Here is a 16,698-nt window from a genome sequence, read left to right as displayed (position 1 = left end):
GGACTTGTTAGGGCAGATAATTGGAGGCCATGATTGCAGGTAGGCAAAGGCACTGTGCTGAGAAAAGTCTTGCCTGGTTTTGGTGAAGTAAAAGGTCCAAGGCCTGACCCCAGCCACTGGGAAGGGAGATCCTGAACCCCCCCATCCGGCTCAGGGATAGTCTTCAGGGTCTGTGGGATGTGGTGGGCAGTGTGATACCACAAGAACAGTGGTATGACACCTCCCAGCCTCTGCACATCGTTGCAAGGAAGCAATGAGGCCCCATTGCAATGAGTATAACATGTCTCCTCATAAGCTCTAGCCAAGGGGACAAAAATGTCAGGGCTCTTGGGGCCTTCCGTTCTTGCCAGCGCCCTCTACCTTCTCCTCTGCAGGCTTTCCTGTGCTGTGCCACACTTTGTCCTATTTCCTTGAAGTCTGCAGACACCCATCTCTGTTCACCACCTTGCTCTCATCCCAGCATTTCCATCATTTCACCAATGTCTTGTCAACCCTCACCAGCTGTTCCTTGAAACACATAAGCCATGCTTTGATCACAGACACTCTTTGTGTGACCTCTGGCACCACAGTACGACCTTTTGAGGGACATTTCTTCCTCCTCGTGGCCAGTGCAAACCTTCCAAGGTGCACTTTGTGGCAATTTTTTCTTTCATGCTCTTTCCTAATACCAAAGAAAGCTCCATCAGGGTGGAAACCACTCCTGAAGTAGGCATCCCAACCCATCAGGCTCCTTGCGGCCTGTTTGCCTACCAGACACAAGTCACCTCACCAGCATCTCCCAAGCCATGGGCCTGCTGCTGGCCTTGCAGCTTCTTGGCTAGGCACAGCCAAGCCTTGTGCCTCCTGCTGTCCAGTCATGGACTCAAGCAGAAGGGACAGGACAACCTATATGTGGGCCTTCTTTCTGCCTGGGTCCTCCTGGGTATGTAGGCAGAGGGGATCCCACAGGTAATGGAAAAAGGTTTATGGACTAATTTTTGCTTCAAGGGATATTGTGGTCAAAAATTAGAGCAGTGGATTCCTGTCAGGGTGTGGAGTGGCATTTAGATTTAGGTATTAATGTTACAGGTTAGACTAGGGCCTCACATGTCTGCTTTAAGTCTGCTTTATGGTGGGATCAGCATTACCTGAGCATTCTTACCTCTTCAAGATCATTAGCTTCTGCTGTCCAAGCTCCTCTTCCCTCCCCCAAATCTTGCATCTCTCCTGTCCAGGCTTCTCCTGACTTCCCCATGTCAGTCATCGTCTTAGGGGCAGCTTTCTGATGGCTTTCATGATCTCAGAGTATCTGTCTCACCTCGGTTGGCTACTCTGTTCCTGAGGAAGAAGCAGCTCCTAAACCAGCAAGGAGAAGGACACAAAGGCTGTAGGAGCACCCTTCACAACGTGCCCAGCAGCTCTGCACCACCACAAAAGCAGCCCTGAAGGATGAGTTCAGGCAAAAGCGGATACCTCTGACATGACAACCCCAGTCCAAGACCTCTTCCTCTATGGGGCCTACCAGCTACTTAGGGAAGAGAGGATCTCACAAACTGTGTGCAAAGCAGGTGCATCTGCTGGCCTATCATGGACCCTTGGAAGATGTGAGCCTAAAGACACAGATGCCAGCCGGGAGTCAAGGGGAGACCTGTTGGCTACTTCAGAAAAAAGTCACCTCACAGGCCATTTAACAGCCATTAGCTTCCTACTGGACTTGACAGCTTCTGAGGCACCACTGCCCTCATAATACCATACGTACAAAACACCCCCATTTTGGCCCAGAATCTGCCCAGGTAGAAGTGACCTGGTTGTGATCCTTCAAGCCCATGGCACACCTCCTGGGCTCCCAGCCTCTCTGACACACAGGAGCCAGTTCCGTGCCGGTTCTGTGAGGTGCTAGAGCAGGAGGGACCTTGCAGTCAAATCACTCGCCAGACTCCTTTGCTGGGGCTGCTGCGTGCCCTGGGGGTGCAGAGCTCTCCTCTGCCTGCTCACACCAGATTGAGCACTTGAGCTCTGGTCAGTCCACCTTGGAGGAGATCACCCCTTAGGAGGGAAGTGCTGCAGCGGAGGCTGGCTGTGCCACTGCCGTGCCCACTGCCTGTCCCTGCCTGCAGTCCCAGCACAGCCCCACAGCAGCACGGCCACCAAGCTACAGGAGCAGCTGGGCCTGACTCCACCAGTAGGGCTCAGCAGGAGAGGGTGGCAGTGGCAAGAGAGCAGCTCTGCATGCACCAAGCGCTGGTGCTCCCTGGCCAGTGCTGCTGGGCCACGTCTCTTTCCCCCTCCACATCTGCAGAAGGGCACCGCCTCTGCATACACAGAAAAGACCTTAGAGGAAGGATATTAGAATAGAAGTCAATTGAATTGGTTTAAATAAACAAGCAATCTGAAGAATGACTTCTAATGGTGAACAACATTTCTAAGAATGAAGCTGGGAAGAAATACCACAAACAAGAACACAAGAAAGGCTTGACGTATAATGAGGAACATTATGAATGATTTGCAGAACAAAGCAGGCAGTTTTTTGCTTATGAAAAACAGATGAGCTTCAGTTTCCACACAGCAACCTTGAGCTCCTTGTTCCTCATGCTGTAGATGACGGGGTTCACTGCTGGAGGTACCACTGAGTACAGAACTGCCACCATCAGGTTCAGGGATGGGGGCTTCAGGTGTGCAAACATGATAGTGCTGATAAAGAGGGAGACCACAGCCAGGTGAGGGATGCACGTGGAAAAGGCTTTGTGACGTCCCTGCTGGGAGGGGATCGTCAGCACAGCTCTGAAGATCTGCACATAGGACAGAGCAATGAAAACAAAACACCCCCCAAATAGAAAAGCACTAATCACAACCATTCCAGCTTCCCTTAGGTAGGAGTTTTTGAGCAGGAGAGCTTGAGGATCTGGGGGATTTCACAGAAGAACTGGTCCAATGGCATTACCATTGCACAGAGGTAGTGAAAATATATTGGCAGTGTGCAGGACAGCAATGAGAAAGCCACTGCCCCAGGCAGCTGCTGCCATCTGGGCACAAGCTCTGCTGCCCAGGACGCTCCCGTAGTGCAGGGGCTTGCAGATGGCAACTGTAGCGGTCGTAGGCCATGACGGTGAGAAGGGAAAGCTCTGATGGAATGAAAATGAGTAGCAGAAATATCTGTGAGCACATCCTTGATAGGAGATGGCCCTGGTGTTCCAGAGGGAATTGGCCATGGCTTTGGGGAGAGTGGTGGAGATGGATCCCAGGTTGAGGAGGGCGAGGTTGAGGAGCAAGAAGTACATGGGGGTGTGGAGGCGGTGGTCACAGGCTACGGCGGTGAGGCTGAGGCCGTTGCCCAGGAGGGCAGCCAGGTAGATGCCCAGGAAGAGTGCAAAGTGCAGGAGCTGCAGCTCCCGCGTTTCTGAATGCCAGCAGGAGGAACTCGCTCACAGAACTGCTGTTGGGCATTTGCTGGTTCTGGCCATGGGGACTTGCCCAAGGAGGAAAGGTGAAGTAAGAAAATACAACAGACTTATCTGACAAGGACTAATTCATGCACACATATGGCAAGTCCCTTTCATGAGTTCTGTCCAGTTCTGCCTGAGGGTGTCCCTGGGAGCAGAGGACACTGCTTTGGTAATGCAGGAGGTAATCCTGCTCTACAGCAACAGATAAAGACGGACAAAGGGTAATGCCAGATTCAATTCGTTCCTGATATGTGATTATCCACATTTTTGCTCCCAATTCACCCTGAAAGGAAGCAGGGCTGCAGGCCCTTTTTTTGTATATTTTCCTTCCTGCTGCACTCCAGGTGAAACCTGGATCTTCAGAGAAAGGGACGCTCCCTTTAGTTCAGAATATCCTTCAGAGGGGAATGCCAGTCTGTCCATCAAGGCTGGTCTCTTCTGCTGGCATCTCTTTCAGCTGTATGACAATGACAGTCACATCCTCACCTGAAAAGAACCAGGATACTGCTGAGAGCAGAGGAATACAGGCTCAAAGTGCACATCTCCAGACCCCTCACCCTCTCCCTGTACTCCCCTTCCCCCAAGCGCACCGAGGGCTCACCCCGTGGGCATGTGAAACCCCCATCCCCAGCCAGCCTGAGAACAAGACCAGCAGCAGCACGGCCAGGTGGAGAAGCCAGGAGGAATGCCAGCATGCTGCTGCCAGGGGAGGCAAGGCCAGGGAGGGACAGACAGACACTCAGCAGACCCTCCTGTGCTGCAGCTCTGCCTGCAGAGGAGGCAGCTCCTGCTCATTGCAAATGCTGTGTGCTCTGCTTTGGCCTGCAGACACCTCCCAAAGACAGGGGGTATCAAGGCTTTTGTAGCTCCTAAAGGTCAGCTTGGATCAAACCTGAAAGGACCACAATGTGGTGATGGTGCAGTCCATGAGATGAGGTTTGGGAAGGTACTTTACAAATTTCATCACTGACATTCTGATTTCTCAGTGCAATGCTCCAGGAGTCTCAGTCTCCTGTACAATACTGACAGTCCATTACCATGAAACCTGCCCCCCCTCCACTGCAGGAATCTGAAAGCACAGACTGCAGAAAAAAGCCTTACCCTTCAGATAAACCAAGCCTCAATCTTCGTCTTGAAAAGCCTCCTTATAATGCCATTCTCTAAAGCACTGCAGAAACAGAGAGACCACAAACATGATGTTGGTGCAGTCTTTAAGCTGAGGTGCCTGAAGGGACTTTATCAAGTTCATCGTTGACATATTGATCTCTCAGTGCAATACTCTAGGAATCTCAGTCTCCTCTGCAATTCAGAAAATCCATTGCCATGAAACCTGCTTCCCCTCCACTGCAGGAATCTGAAAGCACACAACCAAAAAAAGCCTCTTCAGATTAACCAAGCCTTGGTCTTCCTCTGGAAATGCCCCCTCATAAATGCCATTCTCTAAAGCATCTTCTAGTCCACATTACAGGTGGAGTGAGACCTATCCTGACAGATGCTATCAGCCATGGGGTGTGCCAGCTGTAGAAGACCCCTCTGGCAATCCCACCTGCACTGCCCTGCTACCAGAGACTCACGGTGTCAAGAGTCTGCAGATGTGTCCTGCCACATGCTGCCCTCTGCTGTTGCGCTCCTCACTGCCTCCAAGCCCCCTCTCCTTCCCTCCTCTCCCCGTGCCACCTGCGGTCAGAGCCCCCAGCCCTGCTGCGCTGGGCAGAGGAGCTGCTCCTGGGCAGAGCTGTCTCTCTGCAGTGCTGCCCGCTTGCCAGGAGCTCCTCTTGGGCCCAGGAGCCCGGCCCAGCTCAGCAGCACAGCACCAGACCAGTGGCATCGCTTGCTCTGTGCCATTGGGCTCCCTCGAGGTGTCCCCAAGGCCTCAGGGCTGACAGCTCCTGAAGGCAGCAGGGTCTCTGCTGGGGTGTGGTGTTTGAAGCAGACCGAAGGCATCACCTGACTGCTCCTCTCTGAACATGGGAGAGACGGATTTTAGAAGTGTGATTTGTGCTGTTGGACTCTGGTTGTCAAACCTGTTGTGCTTTAACCCATCAGGCACCTCAGCATCACAGAGCTGTTAGCTTGACCCCTCCCCCCTCAAAAAAAAAAAAAAAAAAGCTTATGGGTTGAAATAAAGACAACTTAAAAGGACAGAAAACGAAGAGATAGTAACAACAGTAACAACACTAATAATAAAGAATAATAAATTTTATTTTTATTATTATTATATGTGTAAGGCAAGTGATGCAATGCAATTGCTCATCACACACTGACCGATGACCAACCTTTCCCCAAGCAGGTGTCCCCCTGAACCTGGCCAGCCTGAACTAGGATCTCCTGTGCAGGTCCCATGACCTTACTTCGGTTTAGGGCAATACAAGCTTTCAGAAGGATTTGGAACGTTTGCTTCCCTTTCTCAAATACTTTCTGCTGCTGCGTTGCCCCATGTGATGATGACATCAGTATGTTGGAGGTGTTCAGGAGCTTCCCTGTGTTCCAGGGTGGTCTGGATCAGCCCATGGCAAATGGTAGGTCTGTGTTTCCAGCCCTGGGGCACCAGATTCCAGGTGCACAGGACGACCCTCCATGTGAAAGCAAAGTGTGGCCTTCACACTGCTGCCGAAGGGATGGAGAAAAATACATTAGCAATATTAATTGTGGCATAGCACTTGGCTGCCTTTGACTCCAGTTCATGAAGTTCTATCATGCCTGGCACAGAAACACTCAGTGGTGGTGTGACTCATTCAGGTCAGCAGAAGTCCACCGTTATCTTCCAATCACCATTAGAATTTTGCACTGTCCATATGGGACTATTAAAGGGTGAGCAAGTGTTGCTGATCACTCCTTGGCTCTGCAGACAATGAACCAGCTCATGCATGGGAATCAGGGAGTCTCTGTTAGTGCAATCCTGCCTCAGGTGCACTGCTGTGGTAGCGACTGGCACCTGCTGTTCATTGGCCATCAGCAGCTCCACAGCAGACTGGTCCTGTGAGAGTGGGCAAGGTAGACAGCAGTTTAAAGGTAGACCTTTGGATCTTTGAAGTACCCTCTTCCTGAAGTAGTCTATGCCAAGGATGCAGAGAGCTCCTGGGCCAGTCTCAATGGGGTGCATTTACCATTCTTTCCCATTAGACTCACTTCAGCCTCCAATAGAGTTAACTGTTGGGATCCCCTTGTAATTCCAGAAATACTGGAGCAGCAATTTTCTCAGAAGAACCCCTTTTTGCAATGTTTTTCCTTGCACTTCATGTATCCTTGCCTCTAGGGTCGAGGTCGATTTTTCCATCCCATTTTCTCATGGCCTTTCCATGGCCACACAGTCAAAACCACTGGGATGGAAACTGGTCTGTACCCACTATATCACCTTTCTCAAGCAGAGGGATGCTTACTGCTGATAGCTGAGCTATTGGTTCATGCCGGTGCGGAGGAAAATGTATTCTCTTGTAGTTCTTGGACCTCTTGAGAAAGTTTCTCTCTAGATGAGAAACAGGCTCATAGGGAAGAAGAGAGACTTTCTTCATACTGCCAGAGTTGGCTAGCTGATTCATCTACTGTGGGTTCCTCTTGGTCTTTCCAAGTCATTACTGCCAATGAGTTGGCATATGATGATGGTGTGCTCCGTACAAACTCCTGCCGCATGGGTTGTGTGCACTTGACTCCATCTGGAACTTTGGATAGCTGTTCATTTTCTACGTTTCTACAAATCGCCTTCAGCATGACTAATTCCCTCAGGTACCGGATACCCCTCTGCATGGTGGTCCACTTTCCTGGTTGACATACAAGATCTTCCTTCAAGGGATACCTTTCCTTGACGCCTGACAGGATTAAGTTTCTTGTGTCCTTTTCCAATGGCTTTGTCAATCACTCCTTCTCTAGAGGGGGATCCCAGCTGCTTGGCTTCCCTGCCCTCTAATTCCAGGCTATTGGCGCTGTTCTCCAAGCACTGGATCAGCCAAGTGACAATGTGCTCACTGAGATGATGGCTGAAATCTTTTCCCTTATCTCATAGCTTACCCTGGGAAAGGGATCACTTGGTTTCTGATGTTTATATGATCTCTTCTTTTTTGTCCTCCTGCTTTCACGATGGCCCTTCTTTGGAGAAACCTGCCTCATCTTCTTCTTCCTCCTTTCTCATCTGGGTAGGAGTTTCTTTCCTTTCTAAAGAAAAACTGACTTTCACACCCATTGTTTTCTCTTGCATGTAGAGGCAACCGATACTGGCACAAGCTGGTTCTCTGGCCCAGCCCTGGGGCCCATCGCAGGGGCTGGAGTGGCTGCAGGGCCCAACACAGGAGTTGTTCAGGCTGCGGGGCCTTTCAGAGGAGTTGGAATGGCTGCAGGGCCTCTTGCAGGTTTTGGAGTGGCTATAGGACCTGTCACAGGTGTTGGTTTAACTTTGGGCCCGCCTCAGGAGCTGGAGTGCCTGCAGGGACTGTTGCAGGGTTTGGAGTGGCTGCTGGGCCTTTGCAAGGGTAGGAGTGGCTTCTGGGCCTGTCACAGGGGCTGGCGTGTGCCTGCAGGAAAAGTCACAGGGGTTGAGGAGGTGTTGACTATGGCTTGTTGAGCATAGGTCAAGCCCCAGCACACTTGCAGTGATTTGTGTCTCTTTGCAATTGCCGAGGTGATGACACACAGTTTTCAAGCATTTCAATCTTTTTTAATTTATTTATTTATTTTTTTAATTTTTTATTTTCTTTTAGGATTCTGCACTTCCTCAGAGGTGAAGTTCCAAAGCACTGGAGGTGCCCACTGCCCTAGGTACCTGCCCATATCATCCCACACTCCCTGCCACTCCTAACTCTCCTGTCTCCAGACACATCCCTGGATGGCATGCTTAAGTGGTTGTTTGACATTAAACAAAAGCTGAAACACATTCAGGAGACATAACAATAGGAACATGCTGGTTTGACCATCCCAAGGATATTCAAAGCTTTGAAGAGCTATTGTAATTAGCCTGGAGGAGAAGGGGGAGGTGAAGGAGAAAGGGAGAGTGAACCAGTGGGGAGAAGGGTCTTCCCCTTGTCTCCCCCATAGCTTGGTTTCCTGAGGTAAAAAAGGTCAAGAGTGTAATTCTTAACAGTTTCTGAGAGATGGTTCCCAAGGTATGGAGGTAATGTCAATGCTGAGTACAAGCACCAGATTAGTTTCATGACCAGGATTTTTATCATATCATAAGCCAGTGTTACACAATACATGAAAAGAATAAACTTAAATCAGCCATCAGAAAAAATAAACAGCATGACAGGGAAGACATACAGTAAGTAATGTTCTATACAACACAATTCTGAAATCGAGCACAAGAGACCTGAGATTAAAAAAAAAAAAAAAAAAAAAAAAGAAAGAAAGAAAATCAACTTTGTGATCAGCAACTATTAAAATCAACTAGTGCTTAAAAAGGTTTTATTTTAACATGTTGCGGTCAGATCTGTCATTGGCTCAAACTTTGGCAAGGAGATGACGCAGCTCGGGAGAGAGATGAGAGATTTCCCTTCTTGTCCTGAGAAACTGTCACCTCCCTTCTGCCCGGTTCTTTTCCAGCATTTCCTGACAAATCCACCAGGAACATCTCCAAATGGTGACAAAGGCCATTGGATATAGGAAGTGGAGCACTGGAGGACTCACTGCTGTTCTCCTGCACCAACATGCCTGTGCTATTGGGAGCCCTCCCAGGAGGGTTGGGTTTCAGTCTTGTCCTGGTGCTGGGCTTTTTTCAAAAGATGGGAGCGAAGGCACCTGGGATGCCGCAGCCCCTCGGTGTGCCTGAATTCCTCTTCACTGCATGTCGCTCGCTTGTAGAAGTAGGATGTGTTACATGGAGGGAATTGCAGCACATGCCAGGGCCTTCCTCCCCAGACATCCCACGGGGCTCTGTGCTTTGAGGAGGCCTCAGCACCATCCCCCTGTCTGCCATGCAGGAGGCAGAGGTGGTACACTAGGGAATGGCAAACGTACCCTCAGCACATCACGGTGAGGGAGAAAATAGGGCAGCGCTATAGATGGAGAGGAGTGGGGAAAATGACCTGGGACAAACGTGGCACACTCCTCAAGGCTGCTGCAGCCTCCCTGTTGCCCATGGCCATGAGCTTCCAGAGGAGAAGGTGCCCATGAAGAGGCTGAGGTGGAGGGGCAGCCTGCCCCTTGCAGCCGGGCTGCCAAATCTGCCTGCGGGAGATTACTCGTGCCTTTGTGTTCACTAGGCAGGAAGAACCCATCCTGATTTAGGATCTAAACTCTCTCATTTCAGGAGACCTGATGCATGCTGAAGGCAGGACTACTGCCCCTGACTGTACTGCACACAGATGTACCTGGTCCCATGTCAGCTGCACCATGACAAGTGGGCTGCAGGGAAAGACAAGAGTGAACCTATGCAGTGCTGGGTATAAGTCTGTCCCTGAAACCTCATCTCTTTCCATGTGCTGAAAAGCAGCTGAACAACAACACGCATTTGGCAAGGTGAGTGTCAAGACATAATTTTTCCTGTTTGCAAGTCCCAGATCCTGGTGAACATCACCTAGGTCGGCCCATCTGGCAGCTGTGCTTAGAAGCTGTCTCCAAGAAGCCGTAGAAAACATCAGGAATGTTTGCACCCAGCAGTGTCCCTTTCCTGTGACTCTCAGTGATTAAAGGCTCCCATGGTGACATGGAGTCATTGAACTCAACTTAGTCCAATGGCTTCCACAAGACTTTGTCCACTTCTTCAGCCTGACTGCAGGCATTTACCTCCTGCCATGCTGTCACCCTGACTGGCTCTACATTTGACCCTCACCCACAAGGGCTCCCCCAACCTGCTGCCCATCCCCTAGAGGAGTGGCTCCTTCAAATGAAGGACAAGTCATTCACCACCCCCCCCCCCCCATCAATGTCCCTATTCAGCACAGCACCCCAAGCTGAGGGACATATCCCCTGACACCTCATCAGCTCTTCTATCAGTGTCCCAGTCCTGTGACAGGAGATTGGGATCCAGCTCTTCCTGCCTATGCCCCAGGCTACGGGCATTGGGGCGTATCTGCATTGTGTGTCCCGCCTGTACAGAGGACAAAGAAACAGAATAAAGAAATTGATTCCTTCCCAAAAAGGAGAAATTGAGTCTGCTGTCAAGAAGTGTGTGTGCCCAGGGGAGGGAGAGAAGCCCAGGGATTCCTTCAGGCTGTTTCCCAGCAGGTTCCCCTGCAGCCCCAGGGCCATGGGCAGGGAGCCTGGTGGGGGGCAGAGCAAGGGAGGCCTTGGGCTGGGCCTCTGCTGCTGAGCTGGGCGGGGCTTCTGGGCCCAAGGGGAGCTCGTGGCAAGCGGGCAGCGCTGCAGAGAGCCAGCTCTGCCCAGGAGCAGCTCCTCTGCCCAGCGCAGCAGGGCTGGGGGCACTGCCTGCACAGACAGAGTGGGTAAAGGCAGGCAGAAGTGGCAGGATGCACAGAGCTCGCTGGGGGAGAACACTTGCCAGCCCTGAGCCCGGTAAGTGTCTGGCTGGAGGGCAATGCAGCCGCAGCTCCTGGAGGAAGGAGAAGCCGGGGGTGCAGGCAGGGGTGCCCAGGGCTGTGGTGCAGAGCAGGGTCCCTGCTGTGCCCCAGGGGCTGTGTGCCGGGGCAGGGCCTCTGCCGCCTGCCAGGCTCAGCACTCAGCCTGCCCGGGGAGCTGCCCAGGGCGCTGCGGGGAGAAGCTGCGGGTGGAAGGAGCCCCCCCGGCAGGGCAGGGTCCTGCTGCTGGCGGGGGGCTGCTGCCTGGGGCAGCCTGCTCACAGCTACGCAGCACAACTGGTATGTATCCAAGGGGACTTTGCAAGAGCAGGGATAATGATAGGAAATTCCTGCTGCACTCTTAGCTTTCCAGAGCCTCTGCTTTAAGTTTTCTCTTCTTTGGCTCAGTGAGAATAGAAATAAAGGCTGTCCCTTCAGGGTAGAGGCTTTGACTGCTAAGCCTTCACAAGGAGCATTACAAGGACCCCCAACAAGTCCATTTCCTGCCCCTCAGTCCCTAGAAAGCTACACCACCACACATGTGCAGTACCAGCAGGGTCTGTGTGACCTGGTCTCTAGGACGTGCCCCCAGCGAGCTGCCCCTGGGCAGAGCCCTGCTGCCAGGAGGTGTCTGCAGGGCAGAGCTGAGCACCCGGCGGGTGGGATGGGGGCTGTGACCTGCAGGCAGGAGGCATGGGGACAGAGACCCAGCTGCAGGCAGGGACAGCTGCAGGCAGCAGAGGCCATGGGCAGGGAGTGAGCGGGAGCTGCTCCCAGAAACTCCGTGGTAGGGGAGATTTGGGCACCTCCCTGACATCCATGCAGTGCAGATGACTTACCCAGAGCAACCACGTGGTCTCTGCTTAAATCCAGCAAAGCCTCTGCCCCAAAACCATGGGGTCTCTGACTGTTGTCCCTTTAGCAGCAGGACCCTCAGAAAAGAGAACCCCCAAGTGCCAATCTCTCACTCCCATTGCTGCCCCTGAAAGCAGGAGCACTGGGGCATTTCTCTCTGTTTCTCCTCCCATCCATCCTGCCCTTGGTTTCCCCTCAGTCTCTCTGGGCAGTGGGATTAAAGCCAATGCTCAAACATCAGAATACTGAGTCCTGCGCTGTAGGTATGTCACTGGGAGCAAAGTGCTCAAGCTGTTCTAGCCAATATGGCTTTGGGCACTGCAGTGCATAGGGCTGGGAAACGAGCTGGCTCTGCTGAAGTCACTGATTTAACGTAATCCAGCAATGTCCCTGAGGTTATCCTGCCTGGAAGATGTTGAACAACCCCTCTGTACTACAGGTGCACTGCATGTGAACTAAACTATGGGTTTCAGAACAGTGTCACGGCCTTTCCTAGGTAGCCAGTCCATGTCCTTTTGTCTTTGGATAGGCTCCAAGGCCAAGAGGCATCAGATGTCCAACAGCAGCTCCATCAGCCGAGTTCCTCCTCCTGCCATTCGCTGACATGCAGGAGCTGCAGCTCCTGCACTTCGCGCTCTTCCTGGGCATCCTACCTGGCTGCCCTCCTGGGCAACTGGCCTCATCCTCACCGTCGTAGCCTGTGACCACCACCTCCACACCCCCATGTACTTCTTCCTCCTTCAACCTCGCCCTCCTCGACTTGGGCTGCATCTCCACCACCGTCCCCAAAGCCATGGCCAATTCCCTTCATGATACCAGGGCCATTTCCTACTTCAGGATGTGCTGCACAGGTCTTTCTGATTGTCTTCTTGTTTTCAGCAGAGTATTCTCTTCTCACTGTCATGTCCTACGACCGCTACAGTTGCCATCTGCAAGCCCCTGCACTATGGGAGCCTCCTGGGCAGCAGAGCTTGTGCCCAGATGGCAGCAGCTGCCTGGGGCAGTGGGGTTCTCCTATGCTCTGCTGCACACGGCCAATACATTTTCCCTGCCGCTCTGCCAAGGCAATGCTGTGAACCAGTTCTTCTGTGAAATCCCTCAGATCCTCAAGCTCTCCTGCACTAACTCCTACCTCAGGGAAGTTGGGCTTCTCATATTCAGTAGTGTTCTGTTTTTGGGGTGTTCTGCTTCCATTGTACTCTCCTATTTGCAGATCTTCAGGGCCGTGCTGAGGATGCCCTCTGAGCAGGGGCAGCACAAAGCCTTTTCCACGTGCCTCCCTCACCTGGCTGTGGTCTCCCTGTTCCTCAGCACTGGCTTTTTCGCCTACCTGAAGCCCCCCTCCCTCTCCTCCCCATCCCTGGATCTGGTGGTGGCAGTTCTGTACTCAGTGGTGCCCCCGATATTCAATCCTTTCATCTACAGCATGAGAAACAAGGAGCTCAAGCGTGCTATCAGGAAAGTGATTACATGGATTTTTCTTGAGATTGATCCATTTCTCCTCTTTCTCCACAAATGACTTCCTTTGTTTTCCCTTGGAGGCTTGGTACTTACTTTCATTACCATGATGTTATGTTTATCTTCAGTGTCATTTCCATTTATTACTTTCGTAGAAAAAAGTATTTTATTCACCCACTTCTCCCGAGGTATGAAATTGCTATTTTTTTTTCTCTGGACATTTTTTGTCTACCTGTATGCCAGTACTCTCTCTTAGCATCTGCTTAATAAAATAGAATCTCCCCAGTGCACTGCCTGAAATCCTGTCTCTTCTTTCAAAGATGTTGCCAATAACATGGCTGAGCAGTGTGGTGGTTTCACATAGATGGGCAGCTGAAGTCCTCCACACTGCTCTTTCACCCCCCTCAAAAGGAAAAGCTGGAGAAGAAAAATGGAAAAGGACTCCAGGGTTGATTTAAGGGAGAGGCAGATGACTCATAAATTTCAGTCATGGTCTTAACAGACTTTGTAGAGAGATTCAGGTAATTTATTGAGCATTACTAACATACGAGAGCAGTGAGAAACTAAAGGCCTAAAAACACCTTCACCCCCATCCACCCTCTTCTACCTCCTCCCCCCAGTGCTGCAGCCGAACGCGGAATGGGGGCTGCAGTCAGTCTATAACACTTCAGTCTCTGCCGCTCCTTCATGGTCACCCTCTGCCCCTACTCCAGTATGGGGTCCCTCCCATGGATGCCATCCTTCCCGAACTGATCCCCCCAGACCCCCAGCTCCTGCGTGGGCTCCTCTCCATGGGATACAGTCCAGCCTGGAGTCTGCTCTGGCACGGGTCCTCCATGGGCCACAGCCTCCTCCAGGCCACATCCACTTGCTCCACCGGGGGCTTCTCCACGGGCTGCAGCGTGGAGATCTGCTCCATGTGGGACCCATGGGCTGCAGGGGGACAGCCTGCTCCACCAGGGGCCTGTCCACAGGCCGCAGGGGAACTTCTGCTCTGGTGCCTGGAGCACCTCCTGCCCTCCTTCTGCACTGACCTTGGTGTCTGTACCAAGGACTGCTTCTCACTACATTTTCTCACTCCTCTCTCCCAGCTGCAGGTTCAGAGCAGTTTTTTTTTCCCCTTCCTTAAATCTGTTCTCACAGAGGCCAACCCAGCATCGCCCATTGGCTCGGCTCTGGCCAGCAATGGGTCACTTCTGGAGCCATCTGTAACTGGCTCTTATTTAACACAGGGGCAGCTTCTGGACTCTGCTCACAGGGTCCAGCTCTAGATCCCCCCTGCTACCAAAACAGTGACATGTAAGCCCAATACAAGCTGCTGCACCTCAGAAGGCCTGTAACTCCACGCATTTGGGAGACAAAAAGCTCATCACCATCATATGAGTTGTGAGATATCAAGGGTAGGATTTAGGAGTAACCTGTTGGTGTCTGATGACAGTGAAAATGGTGAATGGTCACTGAGGTACATCCCCGTGTCTGTCCCACATGGGGCAGGGCAGAGGACATCCTCTAGGAGAGTAATGTGGAGCTGCCTGGGAAGCTCAGGGGTTCTCCCTAGGGAGCATGTCCCAGGGGTGGGCAGTGCCTGGAGCCCTACAAAGTGAGAGATTGCCCAAGGTGGAGTCACCCATAGGAACAGTGCCAAATTTTGATGTCCCCAGGCAAACAAGAACTCAGTGCCTGTGGGATTCAGTGAGGGACCAGCATGCTCAAAGAAGGAAGGTTGGAGAGTGGTTCCTCTCATCCTCAAGGAAGTACAACTGCCTGGATCTATAAAATACCTGGAAACCCCTAGAGTCCTCGGAAATATTCCCTAGTCTTCCAGAGCATCTGCCACAGATATTGAATCCAGAGTGAGAGTTTAGCAGCAATGATCCCAATACAGATAGGTCTACTTCCCACCGTGTGCAGCTCAGCCAGTGTGCAGTCACCTCTTGGGCACCACAGCCTGCTTTGTCTGCTCAGAGCACCACCAGCTCAGGGCCACATGGGGAGCATGGGGAGGTGGCCAGGAAGAGCTGGAGAGGAGAGAGGAGGCGTGAGGAGAGATCAGATGGGAGCTGACCTTGTCTAGAAGTTGCCTCAAATACTGGTGTTCATCTCATCCAAGACAAGGTCTGGACTGTGGGTACCCTAACTCATGCTCATCATGCAGAACCACAAGTCTATGGTTTCCTGGTGCACCACCTGACATGAGCAGTAACTGAAGAAGGACTGGTGCCCTAACCTGCCAACCTCTTAACGCCATTGCCCTTTGTGAAGGGTGTCTTGGAAAGCAAGGCTGGGATCCCGTGTCAAGGTTTGCATTGATGGAAGCATGACCCAGCATGCCACGTGAGCTTCCTGCTCTTCCTGCTGTACATATCCATGTAGCATGCAGCACATATGCATGTATGCATGTAGACATGCAGCACAGTATCCTTGAGACAGTCTCTCCCAACCCATGTGCTGGCCCTTACCCCAGAGATCACCCCCAGACAAGGTTCTTCAGCTCAGGTCCACCTGGAGGACTGAAGGGAAGCTGTGACCACAGGAAGTCCCAGAAGAGAATCACAGAATCATAGAATGGCTTGGCTTGGAAGGGACCTTAAAGATCATCTAGTTCCAACCCCCCTGACATGGGCAGGGATGCCACCTACTAGAACAGGTTGCTCAGGGTGTCATCCAACCTGGTCTGGAACACCTCCAGGGATGAGGCATCCACAACTTCTCTGGGCAACCTGTTCCAGTGCCTCACCATGAAGAATTGCCTCCTACTCTCTACTTTAAATCTCCCCTCTTTTAGTTTAAAATCATCCCCCTTTGTCCTCTTATTGTCTGCCCGAGGAGAAAGTCACTCTCCATCTTTTTTATAAGCTCCCTTTAAAATTTGAAAAGGCTGCAATGAGGTTCACCCCTGAGCCTTCCCTTCTTCAGGCTGACCATTTCCAGCCCTCTCAGCCTTACTTCATAGGAGAGGTTCTCCAGCCTTTTGACCAACTTTGTGGCTCTCCTCTGGACCCATTCTAACAGACCCGACATCCTTCTTGTACAGGGGACCTCAGACGTGGATGCAGTACTCCAAGTGGGGCTTCACGAGAGCAGAATAGTTTCTGATAGACGGTTCCTGAAGTACAGTGGTGACAGCAATGCTGAGTACAACTACCAGATCAGTCTCACTTCCAATAATTTTATCATACCATAAGCCAGTGTTACACATTACAGCAAAATGAAAACCTTAAACCAGCCCCCAGAAGTGATAAACAGCACTGCAAGGAACACACAGTTGGTAATGTGCTATCCAACGTAATTCAGAGACCAAACACAACTACAACCCTGAGATCCCCCCAAAAATCAACGTTATTTTCAGCAAATAATAAGCTTATAACAATTTTATTTTAACATGCCCTGGTCAGATCTGTCATTATCTCTACCCTTTGGGCCCTACGTTATGTGCCAAAGGGAGTGTTGTGGTTTAACCTGGCAGGCAGCTCAGCACCACATAGCCGTTTGCTTCCACACCAGTGAGATGGGGGAGAGAA

At 51.6% G+C, this 16,698-nt stretch overlaps 1 pseudogene; it reads left to right on the top strand.

Moving 5' to 3' along the window:
- The first annotated feature begins 3,079 nt into the window (after nucleotides 1–3,079).
- LOC118261121 (olfactory receptor 14A16-like) lies at nucleotides 3,080–16,361 on the top strand (annotated as a pseudogene).
- The last annotated feature ends 337 nt before the right edge of the window (nucleotides 16,362–16,698 follow it).

This window comes from Cygnus atratus, chromosome 34 (genome assembly GCF_013377495.2).
Source record: "Cygnus atratus isolate AKBS03 ecotype Queensland, Australia chromosome 34, CAtr_DNAZoo_HiC_assembly, whole genome shotgun sequence".
NCBI classification, from domain to species: Eukaryota; Metazoa; Chordata; class Aves; order Anseriformes; family Anatidae; genus Cygnus; species Cygnus atratus.
The sequence above is the reverse complement of the archived record's forward strand: the minus strand, read 5'-3'. Positions and strand labels throughout refer to the sequence as shown.